Source organism: Takifugu rubripes, chromosome 1 (genome assembly GCF_901000725.2).
Source record: "Takifugu rubripes chromosome 1, fTakRub1.2, whole genome shotgun sequence".
Taxonomy (NCBI): domain Eukaryota; kingdom Metazoa; phylum Chordata; class Actinopteri; order Tetraodontiformes; family Tetraodontidae; genus Takifugu; species Takifugu rubripes.
Genome location: NC_042285.1, coordinates 1,089,790 through 1,110,349, shown reverse-complemented (window position 1 = coordinate 1,110,349; position 20,560 = coordinate 1,089,790).

The window sequence follows — 20,560 nt, the reverse complement described above, 5'->3', positions numbered from 1 at the left end:
TTTAATAATGAATCGCAAAGTCAATTCTTTCTTCAGCAGCACTCAAAAGAAACAAGAAATGTTTCTCTGCCAGCCAAATCCCAATAATAGGAGCCAGGCAGAAGCGTTCCCGGGAAGAGAGGCCACTCTTCCAGCCTGGTAATTCCCAGCTGTCGGGAGCAGGTTTGCTTAAGCGGACGTGTCACTGTGTCCCAATTATTGCCGTCATTTGTGTTCCCGGCTGCAGCGGCATTCCTGCCGTCCGGCCTCGGCTCTTATTTACTTTATGAGTTTCTCTTCCAGCCCCGTAAATCAGCTCGTTAATGTAACCAATTAGATAATGTTCCCGGCGCTGCAGTCCACTCCCGCTCCCGCTGACAGGCACCCTGATCCGATCCCTTACTGCCTTCACCTGTTCTGCCTGTTGGACCCGAGCAGGAGCGCCGAGCAGGAGCGCCTCCTCGTTAGCGTTCCGGGGTGCGCGGCTGCTGCTTCGCCCCGTTTGAAGGAGGATTCAGTCCCACTCGCACCGTCCTTCCTCCTTCTTATTTTGGAAAGCTGAAATCCATTTGGGTTGAGATCGGCTGGACCAGATGTTGGGCTCAAAGGCTTTTGCAGGTGGCGATATCATGTTTTTAATCTCAGGAGATCGTCGTGAACGAATCTTAGATCACTTGTGTATCTTTGGTCCCAGTATTCCTGGGATCAGAACCTTTCAGATCTTGAAAGAGCAGCACCAGAGCAACAACAGCTGGACTCTCTTATAACCGACCAGACTTTTGAACCATTTTTCTGTTTTCACACTTCAAGAAGTGGCTAAGAAACAACTGCTAATTAGCTTTCATGATGTCCCCCCACATTTCAGGGATAGAAAACAACATCAACAGGAACATCGGGAGCGTTCCTCCAGTCGGAGCATCCACAACTGGACAATATGGCGTTTAGTGTGGACATCCAGGATATAATTACATCCCCGGAGCTGCGCCGGGGCGCCGGCTTTGAAGCTGCAGGAATGCAGCAGTTTGCTGTTCCCGTCCTCTCGTTCCAGCCCGTCTTTGTAAAACGCTGCAGGAGGAACTTCTTTAGGAGTCCATCCGTCCTAATCGGACAGAGGATGAATGCGGATTTCTCCAGTATTTTTGGAACAATCCTTGGCCCTCTCTCCACGGCTCCACGCTCGCTGACTGGGCCGCTCCCATTTGCCGCCCTGCAGCTTGTTGTTATTGGGAGCCATTGGGAACGTTGATTGCACTCATCAGGAGAGGGCCCAGCAGCCTCGCCAGGCTCTGGAAGCTGCTGCTGCGTTTAAACAATGGAATTTTAATGATCCACCCCTTAAATGCTGCCGTGGCGGGAGAACAGCAGATCTGTGGGTGGACTTTAGAAGGGAAAGTTCTAAATGTCATTTGGAAATATTAACATGTGGAAATAACTCTGTTGTAAAAAATAAATGTAGATGGAGTCAGTGTGATGTTCCTAATGTGATATGACTGTAATAATATCTGAACCTTCACCCACAGAGGTCAAGAGGTGAGTCCAGAGCAGAAAGAGAGACGACTATCAAAGGTTGTAGGGTTTAATATAATCATTAATAACCAGTAGGGCTGCTTGGAATGAGGAGAACACACACACACGCACACACACACACACACACACACACACACACACACACACACATGTAGAGACAGGTAAATTCAGGTATGTCTGATGAACTGGGAGAAATGTTTCATGAGGGAAAGATCCATCCTGGAAGCTGGCGTGAAGCAGCGTCAGTGACGCAGGACTCTGGGCTTCTACGCCTCTGGATCAGCACCGGGAAAGAGCAGCAGCGTGAAGGGTCGGCACGTGCACGAGCCGTGGTGAAACCAAACCGACGGGTTCTTGTCTGAGGACGTAGGAGAAGAGCAAAGTGGAGTCACCTCCCCTCCGACCATTAAACCCAGAAATATAGCTGTTCCAGTATCCAGGAGGTCCCAGGGAGCCTGGGCGGCTCGACCGTCCCCCAGCTCAGACCAGATCAGAGACGTCCAGGATCGGACTAAACACCCAGACAGGAGACCCAAACATGCCGGACAGACCTCTGACAGACGCTGTGATTATTCTGGGACGGGAACATTCGGTCCAATAACACCCAGACGGTCAGGGAGGGTTCGTTAGCGCCCGCGCTCCAATTACAGCCCGGGTGGCCCTCTGGTGAAGAGCGCCGCCATCTCAGACGGCGGCGCTCTGCCCGGGGACGCCACAGGAAATCAGGCTCATTGTCCGCTCTCCTTTTGGACAAAGACATATTCAAGACCTCCAAACCTCCTCCAGCAGCTCAAGGACCTTCTCTCAGCTCCTTCAGGCTTTGTTTCGCTGAGAGCCTGCGTGGAACATCTCTCGGAGGAGCTGCACTCTGCTCTTGAACTGACCTTAATGTACGGCGGTATTTTTAGAACAGCACTCATCAGACGCTCTCAAGCCTCCTTTTCTGAATCAGGTTTCTCATCAGTCGTTGGGAGGCAGGAAACAGGGAAGGAGCTCCGGCCTCAGGTCCCCCCTGGGATCAGCAGACAGAGTTCCATGAGAGGGGGGCAGCAGGTGAACACCCAGAACCCACATATTTAAGAAAAAGATCCTCTAACTACAGAAAAACTGGGTGCAGAACTTATCAGAACCCTCAGAAAAGGATTCCGCCCCATTTCTGACGGGTCTCCTGGGAAGGGGGGGGGGTCGCCCTGAAACAATCGATCCAGGTCGTCCTGCGGTTCTCCCGTCCACCATGAGGGTCGGGGGCTCCCGAGTGAAGCTGGTGGATCAGTGTTTTCGTCTCCTAGCAGCTCAGAACTCTTCACAGGTGTGATCCCACCCATGATATTGACGGATCCTGCATTTTTAAAGAGCACCCGAGGCCCGTTTGGGCTGATCTACATTCCGACTGCGGGAGCTTTTCCTTCTCCCTGCAGCTACAGAGCTCAGGTGTGTGTGCGGCTCCACGCGTGTGTTACAGGAGCACCAGGAGCCGGGGAGGTAACTGATTGCCCAGGGGAGACCACCCGGGGAGAAGTGGAGGTAGTAGGATGACAGGCCCGGGAAAAGTAAGATTAATGAGGCTTGGTTGAAGGAGCTGCTGCTGGGTCGGTGCTTTAAAGGCGGTGGGAGTCAGACTGCAGGTCCCTCATCTTCCCATTAAAAACACATGTTGGATCCGAGCTGATGCGTCTCCTTCACCCCAAAAGGGGAGAAGAATGATGCCGGAGGTGGAGTTTAAGGCGAGAGAATGACCCCCCGCGGGGGCAACTTCTCCAGCTGTCTGTCCGCTCTGACGGGATGATGGGAGGGTGGAAGGAGACGTTTCATCTGAGTTTTAAAAAGTGGCCTCCAGCCTCCTGCTGCACTCCTATCGGACTCATTTTCCCAGCATGCCACACTGTAGTTTGCTGCAGAACATCGACTGATAGAATAGCAGCTCAGGACCCGGAGGAAGGAGGACGAGCTCCACCAATAGGGATGGAAACATTCATCTGCATCTAATATTGAGAGTAAAAGTCGCAAACACCTGAAGGATGAGTTAGGATGTCCGAGAAGTCCGCGTTAAATTCCATCTCAGACTGTGGGGAAACGATGACGTGCAGATGGAGGAAGTGGACGCAGTATACGGGAGAGATAATGGGAGCTGACAGTCCACCATTAGCCTGAACGGCAGAGAAAACAACCTGATAACGGCTTATTGTGTTACACAATGGGGAGTTTATTGAAGTCACAGAGGTGGCGTACACACACACACACACACACACACACACACACACACACATCCCAATGGTCGTGTTAAGGAACTGCTAAAGCGCTAACTGTCCCCTGGCTGCGTGGCCACCAGCCGCAGCATCCACAGGAGGTTCTTATGACAGCAATTTATCACCTCTGCACACACACACACACACACACACACACACACACACTCGCTAAGGCAGATTTTCTTGATTATCCATTGATTCAATAAGCAGCGACCAGTGATTGAACACAGGCAATTTTCTCCGGCTGTAAGACACAGACAATTGGCCTTCCCAAAACATCCAACCCAGAGTCAGCAGCAGAAACGTAGCACGTTAGCATGTGGCTAAATCCTCCGCACACAGACGCCCTTCAGATGGAGAAAAGAGCCTTCAACGCCATTTTTTTTTTAGCCTTTTTATTCCAACAGCTCCTGCAGGTCAGGATTTATTCTGTGTTAGATAACAGAACAGCATGCTAACTTTAATAGGACAGAGTTTAGTGGTGGAGGGCGTGTTGGGGCTGCCAGAGGGACCTGAAGACCGTCTCACTGGGGCTGCGTGTCGGGCCTGAGTCGGTTCCAGGCGGCGCAGTGCGGTGTAGGAGTAACGAGCGCCAGCCGGAAACACAGGGCACTTAATGGGATTACACGAGGAGACGTTAATCTACGGGGAGCAGGTGGGGGACTGAGCACGATCTGAGAGCTGCAGCTAGGACTCAGGAGGGGCAGGAGGGGCAGGAGGGGCAGGAGGGGCGAGGAGAACGGGGGCGACGGGCGAAAGAAAAGGAACCGCAGCCAGAGACGCAGACGAGAGTTCATTACTATTTCAGACGCTCAACCAGAGAAACATTCGCTCGGAGGAGCAGAAACATTTCGAAAGTGCTTGTTTGACTTGGCCGAGCGTATTGACAGAACGCGCTTATTAAACTGTTGTTGTTTCACCAGATACATTATCAGAACACAATAACTGTCTGCTCCAAAGCCCATTAGCCTGATTCACATTAAGCCGTAAAGCCAGAGGACTGAAAGGACACCCTGGTAATCAGGAACCCAGAGGACAGCGAGAGCTCCCTTTGAATGCAGCAGAAATTAAATTACTGGCTGCAGTTCTTGCTCTGCAAATGGACCGGCTCTGGGGGGGTTTGGCAATTTGGCTGCAAATTGATTTAGAAATATGGTATTTTCAATGCCGAGTCAGAAGCGGCGACCTTGCCTGGAAAAGGTCCGCGACGTCCTAATGGGTTCGGAACCGAAATTTAGCTTGCAAATGGGAAAAGAAGAGCCGGATCAGGTCGGCCAAGAGATGGGGTTTTCTGGCTGAACCTGGGGACGGGGGGGGGGGGGGGGGATTAAGGAGGTGCTGAATCAAGGTAACGACTGCAGAGAAACGTTGTCGGAAAATAAATTCTTGTTCGTGCTGGTTCAAAATGGAATCATCCGAGATTGTTTTGGTCCGAGATGCTGCCCGCTGAACCGGGCCGGGCAGAGCGAGGGCGAGCCGGCGTGGGCTGGGAGCGACCTTTCGGACCAGCGAAGCGCGTGTTTGTTCATCTGACCGAGCGCTACGTCCCACTGCTCCATCAGCCAGGAAAATTAGGCCGCTGACTCCTGTTTATCCTGCTTCATTAATCGCGAGGTCTCGACCGGATCGACTTCCAGACCGCTAAAAAAGTAACGAGACGGTCGCTAATTACCCAAAGGTCCACCGTTAAAAGAGATCAGAGCAGCCGGTGAGTTATCGCCTGTTGATCAGCCTGCTGCACGTGTGTGTGTGTGTGTGTGTGTGTGTGTGTGTGTGTGTGTGTGTGCGTGACAATAATCCGTGACCACAATCATCCACGTAACCCAGCAGCCCAACAAGCGAGCAGCGATTGTACAACAGCAAAACATGCACACGCTGATGTATGAACACACCCGCAGATGCCCACACACACACACACACACACACACACACACACACAGAGACACACACACACACACAGAGACACACACACACACTCAAACACGCATGCACAGTTGACAAATTACAAGACCCCGCGCAGCAGAGCCCACACTTGGACCCATCTCAGATGTGTGACCTTTAAGGCTAACAAGGGCATTATTTCATGCCTGTATCACAATTAACGACCCCCCTCCACACACACACACACACACATACCCCCCACCCCCCCGCAGGGACTAAAACCCACAGCCTCCGTCTCACTTACAGGATTTGTGGATTCCTTTGGTCGCCTCCCTGCATCTCCGTGGCTTCCTCAGATGTGTCGATAACTGTGGCTGATGGACACAGGCTCATCAGCAGCCACATGCAACACGTGTTTGGGGGGGGGCAGAGAGTTAAAGGACCCCCCCCCCCCCCCATCCTAAAGAGCCCACGACCTTCTTTATTATGGAGGAGCAGCAGGGTCAGATTGAAAACCTTTGTCACTGAATATTTAATCTAATCGGAGGGCTTGTGTCTGTCTCTGTCTCTGGGAAGGCTGTGGAGCATTGAGGCATGTTCCTGTACATCCCTGACCCGGGAGGGGGGGGCTGATGTGGGGTTGAGCTCATCTGGAAGTCTGTAGACCAGGAAAATTAAGGAATTTTCATTTAAAACCACCCCCAGTCTTCAGATTACACCCAATGGATTTAATTCTACACTCTGCTCAGATCTCAGCCGTGCCTGGACGTGCTCATGGAGCCCTCAGCCTGTCGGTTTAAGCGTCTCGGTGTCGTGGTTCCGTCAGGCCCGTGTGCCGTCCGGGCACTGGGAAAAGCAGAAACATTCCGACAGAAGAATTCAGTCGGGGGGGGACTTTTTAGGTTGTGTGGACCCGTTGAGGGGCAGGAGGAGAAGAACACCACGGACGTGTGGCAGAACGCGCTACTGTTTGCTCCTTTTGAAACATTTCCACGTGCTTTTGCAACCAAAACCGCTCTTTTCCAAGAATATGCCGGAATTGTTGGCAGGGACGGAGTTCTCCCTGCATGTTTATCCCCTCGGTGTGTTTCCCAGCCTCGTTCGGGGGTTTAACTCCCCCCAATCTGGCGGAAACCCCAGAAAAACGAGGCGACTTGGACACCTGTATTGAGGAGAAATTAGCTCTCCGTGTGAAGACAAAGCCTCTTATTTAGACGTTCCCGGGTCGTGTGCTCCCGCCCCGCTGGCACGGCCAGCCGGCACACGGAGCCGGAGCATCCGTGCAGCCGAGGCCCGGATTAGACCCATTCTTCAGAGGCAGTGAAATGAAGACACTAATCCGCTGCATTTCCACGTGTTTTACCAGCCTTTCGAGGGGAAACATGGGAGGAGTCAGAGAGGAGGGAGGAGTCAGAGAGGAGGGAGGAGTCAGTGAGGAGGGAGGAGTCAGTGAGGAGGGAGGAGTCAGAGAGGAGGGAGGAGTCAGTGAGGACGTCCTGCACCTGCACTCACCTTGACCCTTGACCTCTGACGGTCCAGGACAGGACACTGAACCTGCCCACGCTGGTGCCGTGGCTCCTCCACAGTGTTCATCATCACCTGGAATCCCGCCTGCTCGCTCCTCACACGAATGAATCCTAATTCCCAGCCAGGCTCTTTATGGCCCACTCTCATTTCCCCCCCCCCCCCCCCCTCTTATTTATGCAGCTGAGAGGTAAAAAAAGAGGTGCAACATATAAAAATGCCTTCACGACGGCCCGTTCTGCTGACAAAGCTGCCACGTGCTTTAGGTTATTTGTTTTTAGGTGAGTGATATACCGACGGCGTTCCCGAGGAGTCGACCAGGGCGCCGCCGCTCCTGGCGAGGGCTGCGAGGCTCCCACACATCATCCACCTCCACAGCGTCGCTCCGCACCAGGATGGAGCCTCCGTTCCAGGAATTGTGTGGGGGGGGGAAATCTTGAACACGGAGCTCCGGTATGAAGAGCAACTATAGAGTTCCCATTGAGGCTGTGATGCAATCAGCGTTCAAGGACAGGGAAGGTCGTTGGGATGAAGATGCCACAAGGAATCACCAGCAGATCCAGGGATCCACCCCCCCCCCCCCCGAGAGCAGAGGTTTCAAAATCATTTATTAGTATTCCAGTATTCCAGGACCTCAGCGGTGACCACAAACGCTTCCATCTTCTACCAGGAAGTGGCTGGAGGAAGTGTGGGCTGCTGCGTTTCCTGTTTTTCCTGGATCATGGAAGCAAATATGGAAACGTCACGTCGGTTTCACTCGGAGAGCCTCGGCTCACCGTCGTCTTCGATGGAGCTGAACAGCCTCCTCCCGATCCGTCTCCAAGGACGACCGTTGCCGTCACGCCGCTCGCTTTGTTTTGATAGTTCTTGTAGTTTGGGTCCCCCTCGTCTTTTCCTCCCCATTAACCGTCAGCCCTTTCCACGATTCCTCCCGATGCCATTGAGGAAGAGCATCCGGAGCGTCGCAGACATGCGAGTCACACGTGTCACTTCCTGGAGTGACAATGATTTCCTGTCCTAATGGCAAGTGACAGAATGAGGCGGCGAGTTTTCCCGCAACACGGGGACGAAAATAGCTTTGGAACTGCATTCAAATATTTAGAATCATTCATTTAACATTGGAACGCTGCATTATTCAGCGGCGGTTTCCGGGCTGTTCCGCATGGAAGACGACTCCCATCTGGGATTTGGTTCCAGTCCCGCTGCTGACTGAGGTTTTAGTTCCAAGGGGCCTCTTTAGCCCTGACGCTGGTCTTCAGGGGCCACTTCTGACCACCGTCTTTCGCCGACTTGGCGTAAAGGTTGTGGACATTGTTGGCACGGAACAAACTGGAATATTTTGTTGGACCTTTTCCTGTGAGCTGTGACCCACATTGGCATTAGCGGCCGTCCTCAGCTCCTCGTTCAAGGTCAAAAGGTCCTCCTCCTCCTCCTCCTCCACCTCCTCCTCCTCTTTTCCAGGTTTAAGATGGGAATCCTGCTCGTGCCGAGACCAATGAGAGAAATCCGGCCACCAGTTTATTGCCACGATTCGGAAAATGGGCCCAAATTGGCGGCGAGAGGCTGTTCGGGGCAGGAGCAACAGGTGGAGACGGGGGGGGACGTGTGTCCCGGATCTGATCCAACCAGCAGCAGGCTCAGTTTAGGGCCCGGTCTTCATCATGTGGGAATCCTGCGGGGCTTCATTAGACGAGCAGCCCGGCCCTGTTTGGCATTCTGCTGAGCACGTGTGACCTCTGGCTCCCAGGCGCCCTTGATTTGCCCCCGTGTTTGTTAAATCTTCCAGCGTTGTCAGTCAGGCTCTCTGGCGAGTTCCCTCGCTGCCCTTTGCTGTGTCGGACAAGAAAACCGAGCGCCAACATGGCGTCTAAAGCCGCCTGATAACACCGACCTCTCCACCCCGGCGCTCCGGGGCCGGACGCCATCTCTGGTGTGGAAGCAGGGAAAACTCCCCCAGGTCCCCCCCCCCCACGGGGCAGGAAGTGCTTCTCCGGGTCAGAACTAATCAGAATTTACTGAAATATCAACATACTGTTTTATCTAAAATTAAATATCAAGCTGCAATAAGGAGATGGTCAGTTTATCTGAGGTGGACGCAGGAAAATAAATGGCTTCCTTATGGTTTGAGATAAGTGGGGGAGGTTTGGGGGGGTATTATAAGGGGGGGGGGGGGTGAGAGGGGGATGCTGAAAAGATGGAAGACCAACATGGAGGGTGGTCGGACCCTCCGGTGCCCCATGAGGAAGCTGCGGCGTCACAATTGAAGGTGGATTTCCGATGTTCTGACAGGAACCGTGACGTGACCCAAATCTAGTGGGTCCACCTCCTATAGGCAGAGAGTTAATGTATAGATCTCGACCTCATCTCGCCCTTAAACAGGAAGTGAACTTCACCATCAGCTAGCAAAACCTTTATTTTAGCTCTAAAGTGACCCAAGCTACTCCACCTTTACAAAGGTTTACAACCTTTGTGGAGAACAGGTACCATCTGAGGAAGGTGGGGGGGTTGGCTCGGCGGGGGGCCACCTGACACGGCTCAGCCCCCCCCCCCCACTGACGCAACAGTCGGCCTACATGAGATAACAGAGTGGGAGAAACATCAATGCTCTCAGTTCTTCACCACCAAGACCCCGGTGACCACGAAGTTTATGCTCAACATGGATCAGACCCCCATCACACACACACACACACACACACACACACACACACACACACCTCGGCACTTGAACATGTCGTAGAAGGTTTCGACATAACAGAAATAGATTGCTCAAGTTTATTCAGCTTCAAAACTCGAATTATCAAAGTCTCCATAGAAACTCTCTACGATATTGACTTTTGAGCGCGGCGTTCCCAACGGCGCCGCCGCCGCTCTGTTCGCTTTTCTCTCGGTTTGGCAGCTCAGGGTCAGCCCGAAGGTTCTCCTCGTGTCAAAGCTCCCGTTCAAGTAGCTACAGAATAGCTACGGAATTTTGGTATTTGTCGTCAGCTACGCTGCGTTCCATTCGAAAAAAGTTCATTTTAAACTCCAGTTCTCACTTTTGGACCGGAAGAACCTGAATGTAGTCACATCAACATTCCCCTTGTTCCTCCGTAAAGGGAGGTGACGGGCGACACTACTAGGTAGCTGCATGCTAAACCACCACTAGGTGCCGCCATTTCCTGGTGCCCACGTCTGACCCCCGAGCTGCTCCTGATGGTGGCGCTCCTGAGGAGAGACGCTACCATCAGCAGCTCCACAACGTCCTGTCTGGAGTCTGGAAGCGACGGCGCCGAGGACGCTCTGCCGAGACTTCGAGGGTCCTCGGATTAATTACGTTTTTGAGGCTGCTTGTTGCCCCAGCGCCTCCTCATTAGTCTTAATTAGTGGCTGTGGCTGATGAAGTGGTAGAAAGGGAAGCGGTGCCTCGCTAGTGCTTCTCCACGCGCTCCACTTTCATCGGATTCTCTCTCCTTTGAGTGGAATTCTCTCATTTTTTTTGGAGCGATGTGCCACGATGAAGGAGTCGGCATTCACCAACAACGGGAGGAATTTCCAGACCGATCGTTGTGACGGGTTCGCTAACGGGTTTGTTGTTTCTCATGCTCGTTTTGGGGCGTCGTTTCCGAGCGTGTGGGCGTCCGCGTGGCCAGCGGCCCCTCCCTGAGGGAGCCGAACACGCTGACCTGCGCTTCTGGCAACGCCACTTCCACCAGGTCGGCTGTGGGCGGGGCAGAGATCGTTGTTGCTATGGCAACAGAGCTTGCCGGCAACAGTTGGAGGGAGCATCGACCACGGAGACATCGGAGCCTGGGTCAGAGTCCGAATGTGCGCGGCGTCACCAATAGGGGCCATGTGACAGGAAAGGGAAGTACTTCATAGGAGGGTGTTATGGGTTACCATAGAGACGGCCTGACCTGATTCACCGCCACAGTGAAGGTCCCGATGCGTCCCGAAACAAACCAGAACAGGACGCCGTCACTGAACACCCCCGATCCTCAGGGCCCAAACTCAGGCTAGTGCGTCGCTCCGCTGACCAACCTCGGAACACTGAACGTCAGACACGAAGGGAACGCCTCAATCGGGAATCTTTTTTAGCTGTTAGAATTTAAGGCGGACATTCACGCTATTCTTGGAGAGCCATGCTAACTGTTATCTAGCTAGCCTAAAACCTTCCTGAGCGATGTGGGATCTGAGCTATTGCGTGAATAATGTCAACTGTCCCAGCTCGTCTTTTTCCTCCGGAAGGGAGTCTGCTCCGCTCCGCTCCGCTCCGCTCCGCTCGCCGTCCTCACGCCGAGGATGAGACGACGACAGAGTGCTCTTGTGTAAGTGATATTAATGCCGACCTACAAATCACGGCGACGTCGCGTCACCGCCGGCGCTCGTCAGTGCAAAATTGGGACGGCTTTTCTTCTGCTGCTGCTGGAGAGGACTGGAATGGGCCTGGAGCAGGGGGGGGGCGTCAATCACCCCCCCCCCCCCCCCCCCCACGCACACCCGCTGCTTCTGTCGGCATATTTTTACCATCCGTTTCACTACAAAGGCGGCAATTACACCCGCTTTAGCATGTAGCTACAATCACACCCGCTTTAGCATGTAGCTACAATTACACCCGCTTTAGCATGTAGCTACAATTACACCCGCTTTAGCATTTAGCTACAATTACACCCGCTTTAACATGCAGCTACAATCACACCCGCTTTAGCATTTAGCTACAATTACACCCGCTTTAGCATTTAGCTACAATTACACCCGCTTTAGCATTTAGCTACAATCACACCCGCTTTAGCATTTAGCTACAATTACACCCGCTTTAGCATGTAGCTACAATTACTGGAGTAGCAGGCACCAGGTGATCAAAAGTTGTCGGTCCAATCCGAGCCTCTGGAGCGCTGAGCAGGAATCCAAACAAGGAAAACCTTTTTCTCCCGACCCGTGTTTCCTGCACCCTTCCTGAACTGGGGGGGAGGGGGGGGTACACTCAAAAGGACAAACAGAGGCATTAAGGGGCCGCGGAGAGCGGCGTGATTGTGTGTCGAGGGTGCGCCATTTGCACTCGGGTGTTGTTCTGGATTTCCTCCGGTCCTCCGAGGAGCCGAGGCGAGAGTGTTTGCCCAGGAATCTCTGCTCCGTGATGTTCCCGGCCCTGTTTACAGGGAAGACGCAGCGATGTCACAACAGCGTCTTCAAATTGCTTTTCTTTGCAACGCGCACGTCCAATTTGGAGGATTTATTTTCCACGAGACACAAATTGACACGCGCAGGACGGCTGCCAGGATCGGCCCGCCAGCGTTTTGATTCCTCGGAGCCGTGTAATCATGTGGAAAATTCCCTTTTTGTCTCCCATCTAATCCGCTTTACGGACGGGAGAAGGAGCGGGAAAACTCTGCGCAGTGTTTAATGTAAATGTTCGAAGATTCCTTGGAATCGCCTCGTCCATCGCTGCATGTGGAGGCACGACCTCTGACACCTCGTGGGGGCTCTGTGGAACCGCGGCCCGCTCCCCCTCCCTCCTCCTGGTTCTGCCCAGGGTTCTGTCCAGAGATCCAGAGATCCGAGGGACTCTTCCAGACGTGTTTCAACTAGTCAGTGAAGAGAAGCGCGACTTCCGTACGTCTGCCTCACACCTGAGAGGGGAGCTGGTACTGGTGGAGCTGGTACTGGTACTGGTACTGGTGGTGCTGGTGGAGCTGGTACTGGTACTGGTGGTGCTGGTACTGGTACTGGTGGAGCTGGTACTGGTGGAGCTGGTACTGGTGGTGCTGGTGCTGGTGGAGCTGGTACTGGTGGAGCTGGTACTGGTACTGGTGCTGGTGCTGGTGGAGCTGGTGGTGCTGGTGGAGCTGGTACTGGTGCTGGTGCTGGTGGTGGAGCTAGTACTGGTACTGGTGATGGTGGAGCTGGTACTGGTACTGGTGGTGGTGGAGCTGGTACTGGTGGAGCTGGTACTGGTGCTGGTGCTGGTGGAGCTGGTACTGGTGCTGGTGGTGGTGGTGGAGCTGGTACTGGTGGAGCTGGTACTGGTGCTGGTGGAGCTGGTACTGGTGCTGGTGGAGCTGGAGCTGGTTCTGGTTCTGGTTCTGGTTCTGGTTCTGGTGCCGGCTCCCCACCTCTGGGGCGTCTCTCCTCAGATAAGCTCCTGCAGATGCTGTCCAACACGCTATCGATTCTTCCTGCAGGTGCGCAGCAACAACGCCGCCCCGCCGCTCCGCCGCCCCGCCGCTCCGCCGCCCCGCCGCTCCGCCGCCCCGCCGCCCCGCCGCCCCGCCGCCCCGCCGCCCCGCCGCCCCGCCGCCCCGCCGCCCCGCCGCTCCGCCGCCCCGCCGCTCCGCCGCCCCGCCGCTCCGCCGCTCCGCCTCGTCCAATCAATATTCCGCAGGGAAACAACAACCACGGCCGAACAATCTTCCCGGCTGTGACAACTTTCTCAGGAGTGTTTCAGAGGAGGCGCAAACCCGCGTGGGCGCCGCCGTAATCACGCCTCCGCTCATCCGTCTCCTCCGACGCTCCTTCCTCTTTATTTATTTACTCCGGTCTCATCCCATCCAGCCGCGGATCCGTCTGCGGAAAGGGCGACTTGCCAAGGCGGAGAATGCATGAGGGCATTAAGACCCCCGCTCCTGCCCCGGGGGGGGGGGAATCAATCAGCCCCCTCGGATGTATGAAAGGCTGAGAAGCTCCCTCCTCTCCTCTCCTCTCCTCTCCTCTCCTCTCCTCTCCTCTCCTCCCCCTCCTCCCCTTCTCCCTCTCCTCTCCTCTCCTCTCCCCTCCCCTCCTCTCCCTCCTCTCCTCTCCCCCTCCCTCCTCTCCCCTCCTCTCCTCTCCTCTCCTCTCCTCTCCTCTCCTCTCCTCTCCCCTCCTCTCCTCTCCTCTCCTCTCCCCTCCTCTCTCTCCTCTCCTCTCCTCCTCTCTCCTCTCCTCTCCTCTCCTCTCCTCCTCTCCTCTCCTCTCCTCTCCTCTCCTCCTCTCCCTCTCCCTCTCCTCTCCTCTCCTCTCCCTGCTCCCCCTCCTCCCCTCTCCTCTCCTCTCCTCCTCTCTCCTCCTCTCTCCTCCCTCTCCCTCTCCTCTCCTCTCCTCCCCTCTCCTCTCCTCCTCTCCCTCTCCTCTCCTCTCTCTCCTCTCCTCCTCTCCCCCTCCCTCTCCTCTCCTCCCCTCCCCTCATCTCCTCTCCTCTCCTCTCCTCTCCTCTCCTCTCCTCTCCTCTCCTCTCCTCTCCTCCTCCCCTCATCGGGCTAATAGGCGCCGCGGCTCTTAGCTCCCCTCTGTTTCCGTCCCTTTCATCTTCCATCCGAACAGGGAATCGGACGCCTCCGCTCGGCACAGAATTCCCTTTTTTTTTACATTTGAGTGTGTTCAAGTCTCATATGAGCAGCACTTCCCTTCTTCCTCTTGAGAGGAGGACAAGAAGCAGCCTTTGATCCTCCGGGCAGGTCACATCTGACATCAGCTCAGTTCTAGTTGTTAGCATAACTGGATCACACTGGATCACACTGGATCACACTGGATCACACTGGATCACACTGGATCACACGTGTCGCCAGAGTTCTTTCCTCATCATTGTGATCGAGGGGGTCGCGGGTCAGGATCCAAGCACAGGACCATGGAGGTGGGACGCGTCCTGGGTCCAGAACATGGCGGCCAACGGTCCCACTTCCTCTCCCCGCCAGGAGAACGTTTTCAACAAAAAAAAACAGCCTTTCAAAAAAAATAAAGGTCTACAAAATCCCATCCCGCCGTTCCCGTGTCAGGCGACGGCCTCAGATGGTTATTTTAGTGGTGGAGTCAGCAGAAGTCCCGGCGCTAATCACCGTTTCGCTGCTCTGAAAGGCTTTTTAGAATTGATATCAATAGAACGGGAGCGGGAGGAGACGGGAGGCTGTCAGATCAAAACAGAGCGGGAATAAAACAACCAGCAGGAGGTGATGGAAAAGAGAGGAGGACGGATCAGACGGGAGCAAACCAAAGAGAGAGAGCTGCTCCTCAAGGCTGCTGGATAAATGGACGCATGGTTCTGGTGTCCATGCGTCCCTCCGTCCATGGGTCCAAATCTTTATTTATACAGCGTCTGTTACAATCCAAATTGTTTCAAGGCGCTTTCCAGAATCCCAGGGCCTGACCCCAGACAAGCAACAGGGGCAGGAAAACTCCCCTTTAACAGGAAGAAACCTGGAGCAGGACCAGGCTCATGTAGGGGGACCCTCCTGCTGATGGGGGGGGGGGAGGAGAGGAGAGGAAAGGAAAGGGGAGGAGAGGAGAGGAGAGGAGAGGAGAGGAGAGGAGAGGAGAGGAGAGGAGAGGAGAGGAGAGGAGAGGAGGAGACCATGACCCAGTGGGGTGACAGAGGCCTGTCAGGTGGGTCCGGCTGGCGAGGACCTCGGCAGGATCAAAGGTTGTTTAGCATCAAAGCAGATGCTGCTGCGTGAGGAGGAGCGTCCGGCCCATTAAAAGAAGTGAATATTGTTTTCCCGCCTCTCGGCCCCGCCCCCAGATAATGTCTGGACAAATAAATATATAAAAGCCGTCAATAATCACCGGTCGCTCCGCTCTCTCCTCCATTACTTTGACCGCTGGAGTGAAACCACAGGTCCTCACCAGCAGCTCTCAATTTCGCTGATAACGGGGGAAAAAGGGAGAAAATTGAAGGACGGAGATGGAAAAGGTGCTTTTGTGAATGAATTCTGAGGTTCCTGCCATTTCGCTCCCTTGAAGGCGGCAGCGTTTCGATCGCGGCACAAATTCTATTTTATTTTTTCTATATTATCGATGAGAGTCGCGCGACAATCTCAGCCCAAGCCTCCGCTCCTACGCTCCGGTCAGGGCTGGATACACACATCACATCGGAGTAAAAAAGCTCGTGGGAGCAAAGAAATAAAGGTCCGCTACGTCTTTAGCGGCTATGCTAACGCTCCCGTCGTCAAGGCCGTTCCAGGTGTATTTAAATGGAAGTTCAAGCACGCGTGTCAAACGCTGCAGCAACATGCTTCAGACAAAAAAGGGACTAAAACTACCGACTGAATCGTCACGGCAACGCCTGCCTCGGAGTGGGAGCGATGAAAAGCGAGGTAGCCTCTGTAGGGAGGCGTACATCACCCGCCCCATTCATCATAACGCCGCCCTGGGAGCCTTCATCTGTCACCAGCCGCGCTCCGCTCCCTCGTATGCTAAATGCTAATAAAAGGGGAGTCAGATGTGCTGCTGAGTTGGTTGGCTTTGACGTATAAAGCTTCATCTCTGACAGGTCTAATCAGCAAATTGGGGCCTCCTCGTTGGCTCTCACAGGAAAAACCTCCCCGTGCCACCTCCAAATAATCACGTCTGTCAGATATTTAGCGTCTTACCGGGAAAACCGTGGGAGAAATGATCTTAAAAGGATGAGAAGCCCAAAGGGTTGGGAACAAAGTGTCGGACCTCCGAGAACCAGGAAGGTGGAGCTGAGGTGGCTGTAGATGAGGAGCAGGAAGGAGAAGCAGCTGTGCGACTGAAGGAGAACGGACAATTCCACCACAGAATTCCGGCTCTTGGCTGAGCAGATGCATTCCAGACGTCTGTGGTCCATCCACAACAGCCCAAATCGGGAAGAATCTTCTCCAAAACACCTGAGCAGGTGAATTTAAAATAAAGAAGCTGAGAGTGTTGTGACTCCTACTCTGGCCCCACCTCCTCCTGGGCAATCAGCTCAACCACCACCACCTGGGCCCTCTCCTGCAGCTGCACCCAATCCGTCCAAACGACTCTGCACCCATAAAAGGCCCCTATGCACTCAGGCCAGTGCTTGATCTTACTGATGTTTTTGGCAACACGTCCCGTGGACCCAGCATCTCTCCAGGCTCCCCAGCGACTCCCTGCGTCTCCCTGCGTCTTCCAGAGACTCCTCTGCAACCTTCCTAGCCCCTCTTCCTCTGACCTCTTCCCCTTCCTCGGACGGATTTCTCCTATCCTCTGGACACTTGGACTCTCCCACAGACTCTCGCCCCTGGATCTCGAACTTGGTTCGTCTGCCGCATCACGCACCTATAGTTTGTCTCGGCCTCTCTCATTTTGTTTCTTCCCTCCTGGTTTTTTTTGCTTCATTAAACCTTCAGAGTTTACTTTTTTAATTCCCGTGTCTGTCTGCCTTCTTTGGGGTTCCGCCACACTTGACCGCCAGTCCTCTCGAGCGTAACAGAAAGATCAAGCCAAGATGAGTCAAGGTGGAACCCCGGGGCAGCCGGGCGACCCTAGGACCCCCACGTTACCCTCCCCCCTCGAAAGAAGAGTGGAGGCCCACTCTGCCCAGCTCTCCTCCCTTCAGTCGGAGCTAACCAAGGCCTTCCCCACAATCCAGGGGGAGATTTCCGAGCTCCAGAGCTCCTCCCAGACCACCTCCAGTACCCTGTCCGCCCTCTCCAACCAGATGTCCGCCATGGCAACCGTTTTGGCTTCCATTATTCAGAAGCTAGGCAGCGACCCCGGTGGGGCTGCTCCATCAGAACCATCTCTCCCGCTTTCTCCCCGAGCCGAGCCCAACCTTGCCAGCCCCCGTGTGTTCGGCGGGGATTTCGACCTGGGCAAGGGGTTCCTCCACCAATGTGAGCTGCTCTTCCGCCATCAGCCCTCCAGATTTGTTTCCGACGAGGCCAAGGTTGGATTTATAACCTCCCTCCTGGCCGACAAGGCATTGAGCTGGGCCATAGCTGCCGTCGACCTGGACCCCCGCCTCTCCTCAGACTACAGCGCCTTTCGACGGGAGTTCAAGGCTGTGTTCGAGCACCCCACCTACGGTGAAGACGCCGCGAGTCGTCTGCTCGCTCTCCAGCAGGGGTCACGGTCAGTTGCGGAGTACACCCTTGAGTTCCGCATCCTGGCTGCAGAGAGCCGCTGGGGCGAGACCGCGCTCCGTAGCGTCTATCGACGGGGCCTGAGTGAGGCAATCAAGGACCTGATTGTGAGAGACCGCCCCTCGTCACTCAACGAGCTGATCACCCTCTCGCTCCAGATGGATGAACGACTACGGGAGCGCCGCCAGGAGCGCGCCCAACGTGCGGGCGGTTCTACCCGCCAACTCTCCCACCGCACTTCCTCTGTCCCTGACTTCTCCCTTACCAGCACTGCCGCCCCGCCTCCTCACATCCTCTTGCAATCCCCAGCTCACTCCTCCCCCAGAGTCGGAGAGGAACCCATGCAGATCGGCCGGTCCCGTCTCTCACGGCAGGAGCGGGAGCAAAGACTCCGAGACCAGTTGTGCCTGTACTGCGGAAACAACGGCCACTTCATCCAAGCCTGCCCCGTCCGACCAAAAGGGCCTGCTCACCAGTAGGGGGAGTACTGGTGAGCCGAGCTGTGATTCCCCAACCCACCGAGCAACACAACCGCCTCTTCCCCGCAACCCTCTCCTGGGATAAGGAGTCTATTCCGGTGAGTGTTCTCATTGACTCTGGGGCTGATGAGTCCCTGATGGACTTTTCTCTCGCGCGTCAAGCTGGCATTCCCCTGGTTCCTCTCGATCGCTCCCTGTCCTCCCAGGCGATCGATGGCCGCTCTCTGGGTAACATCACGCATCGCACCATCCCACTCACCCTAACACTCTCGGGTAATCACATAGAGAGTACACCTTTCCTGGTTTTGCACGCCCCCACCGCTCCACTCGTGTTAGGAAGACCGTGGTTGGAAAGGCACGACCCCCACATCTCATGGACTTCGGGTCGGATCCTGGGGTGGAGCGTGGCCTGTCACGCCAACTGCCTTCGCTCCGCCCCCTCTCCATCCAGTAATCCCAGGCCCGCGCTCACTCCCCCGGATCTCACTGGTGTTCCCCCTATCTACAATGATTTAGCCCCAGTGTTCAGTAAGGACAATGCTCTGTCCCTTCCCCCTCACCGGCCCTATGATTGCCCCATCGACCTCCTCCCCGGGGCTCCCTACCCCACGGGTCGACTTTACAATCTCTCCATCCCAGAGAAGGAGGTGATGCGCAACTACATCACTGAATCCCTTGCCTCTGGGATCATAAGACCATCATCATCCCCCTTAGCTGCAGGTTTCTTCTTTGTAGCCAAGAAGGATGGCGGCCTGAGGCCCTGCATCGACTTCCGCAAACTTAACATCACCGTTAAGAACAAGTACCCTCTTCCCCTTATGAGTTCCACGTTCGAGCCTCTCACTCATGCCCGGGTGTTCACTAAGTTAGACCTCCGCAACGCTTACCACTTGGTGCGGATCAGGAAAGGGGACGAATGGAAGACCGCCTTCAACACACACCTCGGGCACTTCGAATACCTGGTCATGCCCTTCGGCCTCTCCAACGCCCCCGCCGTCTTCCAGGAGTTGGTCAACGATGTGCTCCGGGACATGATCAACGTCTTTGTGGTGGTCTACTTGGACGACATCTTGATCTTCTCCCGCACCATGGAGGAGCACCACCAGCATGTTCGCCTGGTCCTACAACGGCTTTTGGAGAACCGACTATTCATCAAAGCCGAGAAGTGCGTCTTCCACTCCGCCTCAGTGGGGTACCTCGGCTACATCGTGGAGGAGGGGCGGGTGCGCGCAGATCCGGCCAAGATCCAGGCTGTGGTGGAGTGGCCACGCCCCACCGACCGCACTCAGCTTCGCCGGTTCCTTGGGTTCGCCGGGTTCATCCGGCGGTTCATCAAAGGGTTCAGTCAAGTGGCTGCACCTCTCTCCGCTCTCACCTCCACCTCGTGCCCTTTCGCCTGGACACCGGAGGCTGAGACCGCCTTCTCGGCCCTCAAGGACAGGTTCACGACGGCTCCGGTGCTCGCCCATCCAGACCCCGCTCGGCAGTTCATCGTCGAGATCGATGCTTCGGACGCGGGCATCGGGGCAGTCCTCTCCCAGCGGTCCGAGGCAGACCAGAAGATTCACCCATGTGCCTACTTTTCCCGCCGTTTTGATCCGGCTGAACGAAATTACGATGTGGGCAACAGGGAACTTCTGGCGGTCTATGGAGCCTTGGTGGAGTGGAGACACTGGCTGGAGGGAGCAAAGCACCCGTTCCTTGTGTGGTCGGACCATAAGAACTTGACCTATGTGAGAACGGCCAAGAGACTCAATCCCAGACAGGGCCGCTGGGCTCTCTTCTTCAGTCGGTTTGATTTCACCCTCACTTTCCGTCCTGGTTCCAAGAATATCCGGGCTGATGCCCTCTCCCGCCAGTTTCCGGAGGAATTCCCCGGCGCCCCCAGGGACCCTGACACCATCGTTCCCCCGGCCCGGGTCATCTCCTGGCCGATCGAGACGGCCGTCGAGCAAGCCCAGAGAGACGAGCCAGATCCTGGGAACGGGCCTCAGGGCCGAATGTTCGTGCCTTCCTCCGTCCGGCCGCAGGTGCTAGAGTGGGGCCACTCCAGTTGTTTCGCCTGCCATCCGGGCGTGCGTCGGACGGCGGAGTTTGTGCAGCGGCGCTTCTGGTGGCCCAACCTCCA